Source organism: Pocillopora verrucosa, chromosome 6, assembly GCF_036669915.1.
Source record: "Pocillopora verrucosa isolate sample1 chromosome 6, ASM3666991v2, whole genome shotgun sequence".
NCBI lineage: Eukaryota > Metazoa > Cnidaria > Anthozoa > Scleractinia > Pocilloporidae > Pocillopora > Pocillopora verrucosa.
In genome coordinates this window covers 2,459,688-2,470,178 of record NC_089317.1, presented here as the reverse complement: position 1 = coordinate 2,470,178, position 10,491 = coordinate 2,459,688, and positions in this window count along the sequence as shown.

Sequence of the window (10,491 nt, the reverse complement as noted above, 5' to 3'; positions counted from 1 at the left end):
GATTAGAGGAAAAACCTGACCTTGGGGTGCGGGGCATTTTGCAACTTTAGAAGTGAGCGCTTGTCAAATGCCCCGCTATGTCCCGACCGGGGGGATGCGACGGTTTACTTTGACTGGTGCATAACGTCGAAAATATAATAAGTCGAAGGAACAGTTTTAGCCTCGATCCACATTTTTGTCAACAAAATAAACACATACCGCTTAAAAAGATGAAGTATGGACCACGTGCGAAGCTGTCGATTGTTTCTCGAATGTTGCGCGTGTTAAATATTCAATAGTGACATCTCGTTTACATCTACTTTTATTACGTTGGTAAAACCTGTACAGACATCACACCAACCAACTTGCAAAGTGAGAAGACTATATGAAGGCTTTAAATTATATTACGATCGATTTTCATTAAGAAATGGCTCAGGAATATTCCAAATAGTGCAAATAATCGTGAAAGCTGACCGCGGAGAAGCGATTGCGTGACGCTCGGTAAGTTATCAGATGACATGTTATCACATACCAGACGAAAAAACTCTTTAGATTCTCAGTCTGCATTTTGTACCCACTCTGCAGTCTGCAGTTTACATTTTGTACCCAGTCTACATTATTTATCCTGTCTGCAGTCTAAAGTCTGCATTTTGTATTGAAGGGTATCCGTGGCACCAATACAGTTTATTTTTGATTACAGTTATTCGCACAACACACACAATCTACCACAAAATACCTGTGTGTGAGTTAATTCGACATTTTCGTTCTTTGCCGTGTTAATACTCTTCTTTCCTTTTGTAAAAATGTAGACATCACTTACAATGTTCCATCAAAATTCTCATTTATTGACGGCCAAAATCAGCCGGTGGCGAATCTTCCAGTTGTCGATTTTCGTTCTCAGTCGCGAAAAATGCCAACACCAAAGCCACTGCATACGTAACTTTCGGTTTTTCTTTTTGTATATTGGTTTTTCCCCTTCTAAGAAAGTTTGAACCTCACTGTCCGTCAGCGAGACGGATTTTTTTAGTGTTTTAGCTGCCATAATCCGTGAAAGTTCTGACAAACTACCTTGTGCCGAGAATCGTGAAGGTTAGCCGTCCATCCATCAACCTGACCGAGTGGCGCCAGGGCGAGTGACGTGTCAGCAACTGATTGGCTATATCAACACACGTGGAAAAAATACGATCTTTTTTTCACGTGTGTTGTTACGGCTTTTCTCAGGCCGAAAATCCCTGTATAACACCGCAGTTTAGGTAATAACATATATTTATCTAGAGCAGGGCATAACGGTATAGCGCTTACGTTTGTGGACGAAACAGTTACGCGTTGCAATTTTTTGTGAAAAATACTTCATAAATGCACTCAAAATTGTTTCACGAAATTGTGCAAAAAAGGTTTGTCTCATTTCTCCCTTTCATTCTCTTTTTCTTTCAGGGAGGACTGAGCTCTAATCTCCCTTTTTTACAAACTTTAATGAGAGGTTATGTTTAAATCGAACCCAGCCAACACCACTGTAAGCTCTTGTGTTCCTCATGAACCGCCCGTTCAAATTTCAGATAATCGTTATACCACCATCCCCCGGTCAGGTCATTTGAGCAGCTTTTTGGTGGAGGAGCGATCTCTTTTTGATTGGGGCGAACTGGAAGGTGGCGAACATCCAATGGAGCGACACCTCTGTAAATCACACCGTCAACTGAACGGTATCTAGTTACCATGACATAGTGACTGCGCACTTACGAGGTCTGCCAATAAAAGAAAGAGTTAAGGCTTCCACTTTCAAGGAAGTCATCACTATGCTTGAGAAGCAAGCTTTCCGACTTTTTCTCGGGGGGAGGGGGGGAGGGCAGAACAAGTCTCTTTGGAACTACAATGACTTGAAATAAAATTACAAGGCTTCTTAGTATAGGTAATCACATGAGGTCAAGTACTATTTAGGATTAATTGCACGAGAGTTCTCAAAATTTTCCAAAACTTTGAAAACTCAAGTGCAATTAATCCTAAATAGTACGAGGTCTCATGGGATTACTTGTTTATCAATAAAGGGCAAAATTTATACGAAGGAAAATCACGCGCGCAGTCTATTTTTAACAAATTTCAAGATAACGAACGGTTGCTATGCAACGGATTGGCCAATCATTAACAGGTAATCATGCCCTCTCTTGATTACTAAAAATGCCCTCGATTAAGAAAAAATGCCCTCTCTCTCAACCAATCAGCGCTCAGTAATTTTGCCCTTTATTGATAAAGAAAAGAAAACACGACGAAAAGTTTTTTCTCTACTTCCTTATCTCAGGTTTTTCTTTGTATGATGTTAAAGTAAACAGCTATTGTCTTTTACTTCTAATCCCTCGTTTCTAATAACGAGGCCGTTTTCGTTAATTTGGATACCGCACATGAAGATTAGACGAATGCTGAAAATGATGTAAGTCATGCAATTAATCAAATCCACGCAAATGGCATTGTCAGTAGAATGAAAATAAATAACAACAGCTGTCAACTTCGAATTCATACGTCGAGCGTGATACAAAACCAGTACAGGTAAGGGTAATATTGCGCGGTCTCTTCAATGCACTCGACGTACCTCGCCTCAATGTTTTATCAAAAGAAATTTCGAAGACATTCTATCCTGTAATTCTCTAGATGTAAAGATCTACCTTCGAGTTAGTGTCCACGAAATGTAATATTAAAAAGTACTCTTAATTCCCTAAGCTGCACCACGTCATTGATAGGAGGAACTGTTTTCAAATTAAGTACAATAGTTTAGAGTACATTGAAAATTAATCCAACGAGAGGCAGATATAACTCATTCAATTCAGCAAGTACGAGAACAAGAGGCACAAACTAAAAAAAATTGCGAGATGGGGAATTTTGCAAGGATGATGAAAACTGCTGTCGGTGTTGTATACGTTTACTTTGCGTTCTTGGTTTGATATTTTCCTCGCATTATCCTTTTGGCTGCCAGTGTAATTACCGGCCCCAATATTGTAATAAAAATTTTTTCCCCTATCGACATACGCTTGTGTTCTTCAATTCATCACTAAACCCTGTTATTTACGGCTGGAGGGTGAGACAAATTCGACACGCTATAATGGACTCACTACAAAAAGTATACACTAAACTAAGCTGTGATTCTGGACCGTGAGAGCGATATGCATTCTGCAATTCACCGTCTCATTCCGAGTGCGAACGTAAGAGCTACACCGTTATGCCACGGTCTAGATAACTAACATTATTATATCTCTCGGTTAGTACTTGGGCTATAACTGGTCAATTTAGCAGGCTGTACATCACTGTACGGCCCGCTAAACTCAAAGGTTTGTGGTGAAAACCACCTTGAAGAATATAATGAACTGAAACACATAAAATACCTTAAAATATCTTAAAGCCTCTCCGTGGCTTTCATTTGAATGGTCAAACGCTAGTGTTTGATCCACAGACTTTAAAAATTCTTCGTGGTGCTTGATAAACTGTGCACATGGTAGAACTGCTAAATAGCTTTCCATGATTCGAGCAGTAAAAATACAGGATGTTATCCAAGCCGGAACCACCTTATGCTGCACGATAAACTGTACCACATTAAAATACTACGCTATAGTTTTCATTTAAATAGTCAAACACTAATTTGTCATCCACACTAAGCTGGAACCCCAAAGCACCTTTCATTTGAATGGGTCTTATTCACGGGCGTAAAGGTAGGAATCCCTTCTCACCTCATTACAAACAGTACCAGTATGGAGGTTCTGTCCATTTACATTCATATGATGGCGCATATAGGTTGTTACATTATTTATAGCACCACATAAAAGTTTTCGTCTGGCATAATGGCACAAGATTCACGTGGAGTATTCTTATGCGCACAATTTTTAGGGTTCTGCTTTTTTCAATATAACCTGAATTCAACACTCTCTATTTGCAATAGTGGACAAACTTTAACCAGCAGATTATTTAGAGAGAAAAAATTTGGGAAAATCATTTTGCAAGTCTTTCATATTCAAACACAATATCGCATTTTTCACTTCTAATTTACATGTATTAATGTTACAAAAATAATACCAGCCCTCATTTTTAATTTACAACAGCCGTCAATATAAACAATAGCCAAGCTTCCTGTATTCATTTCGTTTAAGTGCTTTATGCAGAATAAGTGTTTGATAAAATGTCTTGTCTGTATTTCTTTCGGTTGGAATATGTAAAAATGTTGTGTCTCTGAAGATATCTTCCATGTTTTCAGACGAATTTAGAAATAAGGTAACATGTTTCAAGCGCTCTTTAATCTAACTGACTATAATGTTTTGTTTATTCATTTTGATAGACGAAAAATATGTTAATGACAGCCTTCCTTTAAATAACTTCTTTCGGATATAACTCCCATGTTTCGTTGGAATGTCTTGAAGCATTAAACAAATAATTTGTTTTAGTTCTAACTAACGGTGAGTTAACGCGATACTCAATGCTTTTTTTCAAAACTTCAAATGCCGGAGTTGAAGACATCTTGACTGTACGTACAGATGGCTTTCATTGTGTTCTATCCTCGTTATTGACAGCTACATATTACTTGAAATTTTTCGTTTTAGAATTGGAAATTATCACAGCCGCAGTAGTTTTAACACTCAGCTCTCATGGCGGAGAACGTTTGCGACCTTCTCAACAAACCTTCTTTCGGAACCTCTCCGGATGTTGAAGAGTTTCGTCCGGCAATTGTCGCTTATTGTGTCTTCCACAGCTGTTTGTGTTATACAGCCATCATTTTGAACATCCTTACCATCCATGCGATAAGGAAAACTGCATTGTTGCCAAAACCTTTGAGAACATTATTACTGAGCCTGGCTGCCTCCGATGTTGGCGTTAGTTTGTTGGCACAGCCGCTCCATATTTTTATTCTAGTCAGCTGGTTAAATCGAAAACATATCGACTGCATTTCTTATAAGAGATTGATGGTCATTATGAAATTCTTTTGCGTATCTTCGCTCTTCAATGTTGTAACCATAAGTGTGGATAGGTTCTTAGCTGTTCATCTTCATCTCAGATATCAAGAGCTTGTGACTCACAAGCGCGTCATTGCAGCGGTGATATCAATATGGCTGTTAAGCGCAATTATTTCTTCTAGTGTCTTTTGGGATCCATTGCTTTTCATCTCACAAGTCATTGGGCTAGTGATTAAGACTGTTTGCTTTACTGTGGTAGTAATTGTCTACTGGAGGATTTATATAGTCTTAAAGCGACACGTAATCCAGATTGAAGGCCTTCAAATCCAAGAGGTACAACAGGGAGTTCAAAATGGCGACTTATCTAACTTTTTGAAGCTTCGTAAGTCGGCTCTTGGGACATTTTTTGTGTGTATTGTGTTCTTAATTTGTTATTTGCCTTGCTATGTTCTCCCTTTTTTACTCCTAACTCACCTTTTAGGTTCAATCTCTTTTTACGAAGCTCGGCTCTATGTAATGACCATGTTTTTCCTTAACTCGTCTTTGGACCCCGTTATATACTGCTGGAAGATGAGACCCATTCGTCGCACTCTCATGGACATAATGCGAGGCATCATCAATCGGTTCAGAGAATAACAGTTCGTTTCTGATATCGATCACAACGCATAAGTTAAAAGCCTCGGCCATGGTAATGTTAAACTTGATTTGTAAAAAGTACCTAAGGAAAACTAATGGATGACGAACTTTAACGGTTAGGAAAATTACGCAATGGAGTTTTATAGAGTCAAGCGTAAGAAAGTATCAGTTGCTAGTTTCAAGCGCATTTTGTATGAGAAATTTATAAATAACTAGAAAGCTTCCTCGCTACTTGAATCATTTTAAGGTTGTCATTAATTAATGTATGTATTTGTACTTGTCGATATGATAATAAATTTATGACCTTGTTAAGTGTATAGCTTGTGAATTAAATACAAAACCGATTTTTAGGTCGCTTTATAGTGTAATAAGTGCCACGAGTTCATCGGTGTTTTTACTACAGTTAAATATAACCCACTTTGAATAAAGCCTTTGCTTACTTACGATCACGCATAGGCTTCTAGAATTTAGTTGTGCGGTTTTTGTTATAAAGAATAATACTAAGTTGACTTGACTTGATGGTTGTCCATTCGACTAAAAGTCTCAACCTTGTCAACAATAACCCGGGCGCTTACTAACTTAGGCAAAGAAAGAAGAGTATACAGTTTATGCTAATTACACAAAGTAGAAGGAGCTCTACGCTTTTCACTCGGACGGTTAGTCCGTTTTGAAAAATTTAGACTCAATTTTCACTTTTTTAATTGTACCCTGCACCAATCACCGCTGTTTTTGGCTATCCTGGTTTTTTTTTTGCTATCTTTGAACTTTCATCAGTGTTTGTCTACCACAGTAAACAAATACTTATTCCAAAAGAGAAGATTCCCTTTGGAGCTAAAGAGACCTCAAATTACATGACATAGCTTCTTAATAACTCCAGTCGGTGGAAGACGTGTTGGCTATGTACTCAGAATGACGTTAGACTCCAACCTCGCTCCCAGGAGGAGGCTGGCTAGAGTCAGACCACAGATATCCGGATTGCGAATCACGCGCTCAGATCCACTTTAGTGCTCTCTGCCAATCTAAGAAAAATCAGTGATGCATAAAGTTAACGCTCTTGTGGAAATTCTCACTTAAGTCAGTTGCCACTAACCGATTGACAAGGAATGCCCAGATTCCTGAGATCTCCCTTTACAGATCCACCACAGGGAAAAGAAAAATGTATTTTAACCTTTTGAGAGATCATTTAATTTCTTATTTCATATTAATTTTTCATTTAATTTGTTTGTATATATATGTATATATATATAGGTAATTTAGTGTAAACAAGTGAGTTGAAAACATAAATTGGCCACCGTAAAGAGTGTAAAGGCTGACGTTTCGAACGTTAGCTCATCGTCAGAGTGACTGGAGGAGTTGTGGGTTGTATGTGGGTTTATATGCAGACAATGGAGCTACATTATTGGTGGAAATGTGGTGACGAGAGAACAAGAATAAATTAGTTGAATGAAAAGCGCTCGTTGATACTGTGGGGATTAAGAGTGCCGATTTGGAAGAAACATTTTTGTTCTTGTGTTTTGGGGCTTTCCGAGCTGCCTAAATGTAGGGAAAGGCCGGAAACTTCCATATGCTTTAAAGAATAAGTAGGGAGATTAACGTGTCTAGCGACTGGTTTGGCTGCGTCCTAGTCATTTCTTTCAACTTCGCGAAGGTGTTCTCAGAATCGGCCAAGAAGTAGTCTGTATTCATATGATTGCACGTATAGATGGTTGCACAATACATTGCACCAGATAACACTTTTTTTCTAGTATAATGGCACGAGATTCAGATTCAGTTTTCTTAAACGCCGAATTATTAGGGTTCTGCTTTTTTCAATACTACCTGAATTCAACACTCTCTATTTGCAATAGTGGACAAATTTTTAAACTTTACCAGCTGATTATTTAGAGAGAAACATGAAGGAAAGTCATTTTTTTTGTTTATCGGTAAAGTCGCGACTGGATCTAATTGCGTCGGAGTAGCTGACAGGTGGAGCAAAATTCTCGACCAATCACTTTACAGTGTAAAGAGAAACTAATACAATTCCTAACTGTCTTTGACACCGCTCATCTGCAAACTACTCTTTACCTCTGGACGAAATAAATTTATAGTCCTGTCATAGACCGATTCGTTGTTTTTCATTCCTTCGCTACTTTCTGAGCCTAACTGGCTAAAGTCTTTTTCATATTCTAAACACAGTATTGCATTTTTCACACTAAATTTACATCTATTGATGTCACAAAAAAGCCAGCCCTCGTTTTTAATTTACATGTGCCGTCAGTATAAACAATAGTCAATTTTCCTGTTTTCTTATTGTTTAAGCGCTTGACGCAGAATTATTATTTGATAAAATGTCTTATCTGTATTTCTTTCGGTTGAAATATGTAAAAATATTACATGGCCATTGCAAGACTTTTTCTGAGCTATGTGCAGCTTTTCATGAACTGAAGTGGATCTGGGACTTGTGAGAAGGTGGTCAAAGGGAGAGCCAAATGCGGTTTGCTTCTATAAAGGGGGGGAGGGCTATCTGTAATAATCTACCACCGGAAAATATTCCCAAGCTACTCCAAAACGACTGAAAAATATGCCGGTATCATCTCAGTTTAGTAAGTTTGCCGAAGATTCTAAATACCTCCGAGATCCGCCACAAACGAGTACGTAATTTATTCGTAATAATTATTTGGGTCTCTCCCCCCACCCCTCATCAACCATGAAATATTCGGTCTGTATTAAGTGTATTCAAGCGAATTTAAATAGAAAAATTTGTCAAGCGCTCTTTAATTTAAGTGACTATAATGTTTCGTTTATTCATTTTGACAGATAAAAAATATGTTAATAACAGCTTTCCTTCAAATAACTTTTTCAGGTATAAATCCCATGTTTGCTTAAAATGTCTTGAAGCATTAAACAGATAATTTGCTTTAATTCTAACCAACCTCCAGTTAAGGCGATACTCGATACTCGATACTCGACTGTACGTACAGATGGCTTCGATTGTGTTCTATCCTGGTTATTGAGAGCTTCATATGACTTAAAATTTTCCGTTTTAGAATTTTGGAATCGGAAAATATCAAAGCCACAGTAGTTTTAACGCTCAGTTCTCATGGCTGAAAACGTGAGCGACATTCTCAACGAGTCTCTCTCTGGAACCTCTGCGAATGTTAAAGATTTTCGTCCGGTGCTTGTCGCTAATTGTGTCCAAAACAGCTTTTTGTCCTATACAACCATCATTTTGAACATTGTTACCATCCATGCGATAAGGAAAACCGCATTGTTGCCAAAACCTTTGAGAACATTATTACTGAGCCTGGCTGCCTCCGATGTTGGCGTTGGTTTGTTGGCACAGCCGCTCTACATTTCTTCTTTGGTCTGCTCGTTAAAACGAAAACGTATCGACTGCATTTCCGACGAAGGATTGTTGGCCGTTATTATTTTCTTTTGTACATCCTCGCTCTTTAGTGTTGTAACCATAAGTTTGGACAGGTTCTTAGCTGTTCATCTTCATCTCAGATATCAAGAGCTTGTGACTCACAAGCGCGTCCTTGCAGCGGTGATATCAATATGGCTGTTAAGCGCAATTATTTCTTCTAGTGTCTTTTGGAATCCATTGCGTGTCAACTTACGAGTCATTGAGCTCGTGGTTGTGACTGTTTGCCTCATTCTAGTAGTAATTGTCTACTGGAGAATTTATATAGTCTTAAAGCGACACAAAAACCAGATTCAAAGCCTTCAAATCCAAGAAGTACAACAGGGAGTTCAAAATGGCGACTTATCAAACTTTTTGAAGTTAAGAAAGTCAGCTCTTGGAACATTTTCTGTATGTATTGTGTTCTTTATTTGCCTTTCTATATTCTCTCTTTTATTCGCCTGGCCTATCCTTTAAGTCTTATCTCTTTTTACGAAGCTTCGCTCTATACAACGACTTTGTTTTTCCTCAACTCGTCTTTGAACCCTGTTATATACTGCTGGAAGATGAGACCCATTCGTCGCACCCTCATGGACGTAATGCGAGGCATCGTCAATCGGTTCAGAAAATAGCATTTATTATGAGTAATTGTTGTTGTAAATACAAGCTTCTAGAAATCTCCAGACTGCTTAGTCATGCTGACATGCTTCTGGAATGTTCAATACCACTTGGTGAATGTATGTAAGGACCCGGTTATGTAGTAGAAGTTGTTGTTGTTGTCAGGAGTAACAGACTGTTTAGAAAGCTATACCGTGAGAGAGAGCTACAATGGAAGATTGTTAATTTCAAGAAACGTTGGAGGAAACTGAGTTCTACTCAGTGGCGAGCTAAGATATAGACTGTAGAGGGCTTAAGTAAGTTTATGGAGCATAAGTACTGTACTGTCTTTAAGAGTCGCTCCTTATTAAGAATATCACTCGTTGTGTAATAAAGTAGTTGAGTTTGTAGGATTGTAGTGTTTTTCTATCGGTTAGATTAAATCATAACACTTTGGTTGGGCTCGTTTCTGATGCCAATTCACAATCCATGGGATAAGAGCCTCGGCCATCGTTAAATTAAACTTGATCTGTCGAAAGTGTTTAAGGAAACCTGAGGGAGGATAAACTTTTAAAGTTAGAAAAAATATACATTGAGGTACTATAGAGTCAAGCATAGGAAAGAATCAGTTGCTGGTTTCAAGAGCATTTTGTACGAGAAATTTATAAATGACCAGAAAGCTTTATCCCTATTTGAAATATTATTTCAAGGTTATGTCATCAGATAATATATGTATATAGCATGTGAATTAAATAAAAGACCGATTTTTAGATCGCTTTATAGTGTAACAAGGACATGAGTTAAGTATAACCCTCTTTGAATAAAGCCTTTACTTACTTGCGATCACATAGACTTCCAGAATTCAGTTGCGCAGTTTTTCCTTGTCAACAATAACCCGGGCACTTACTAACTTAGGCAAAGACAGAAGGCTATACATTTTATGCTAATTACACAAAGTAGAAGGAGCTCTAC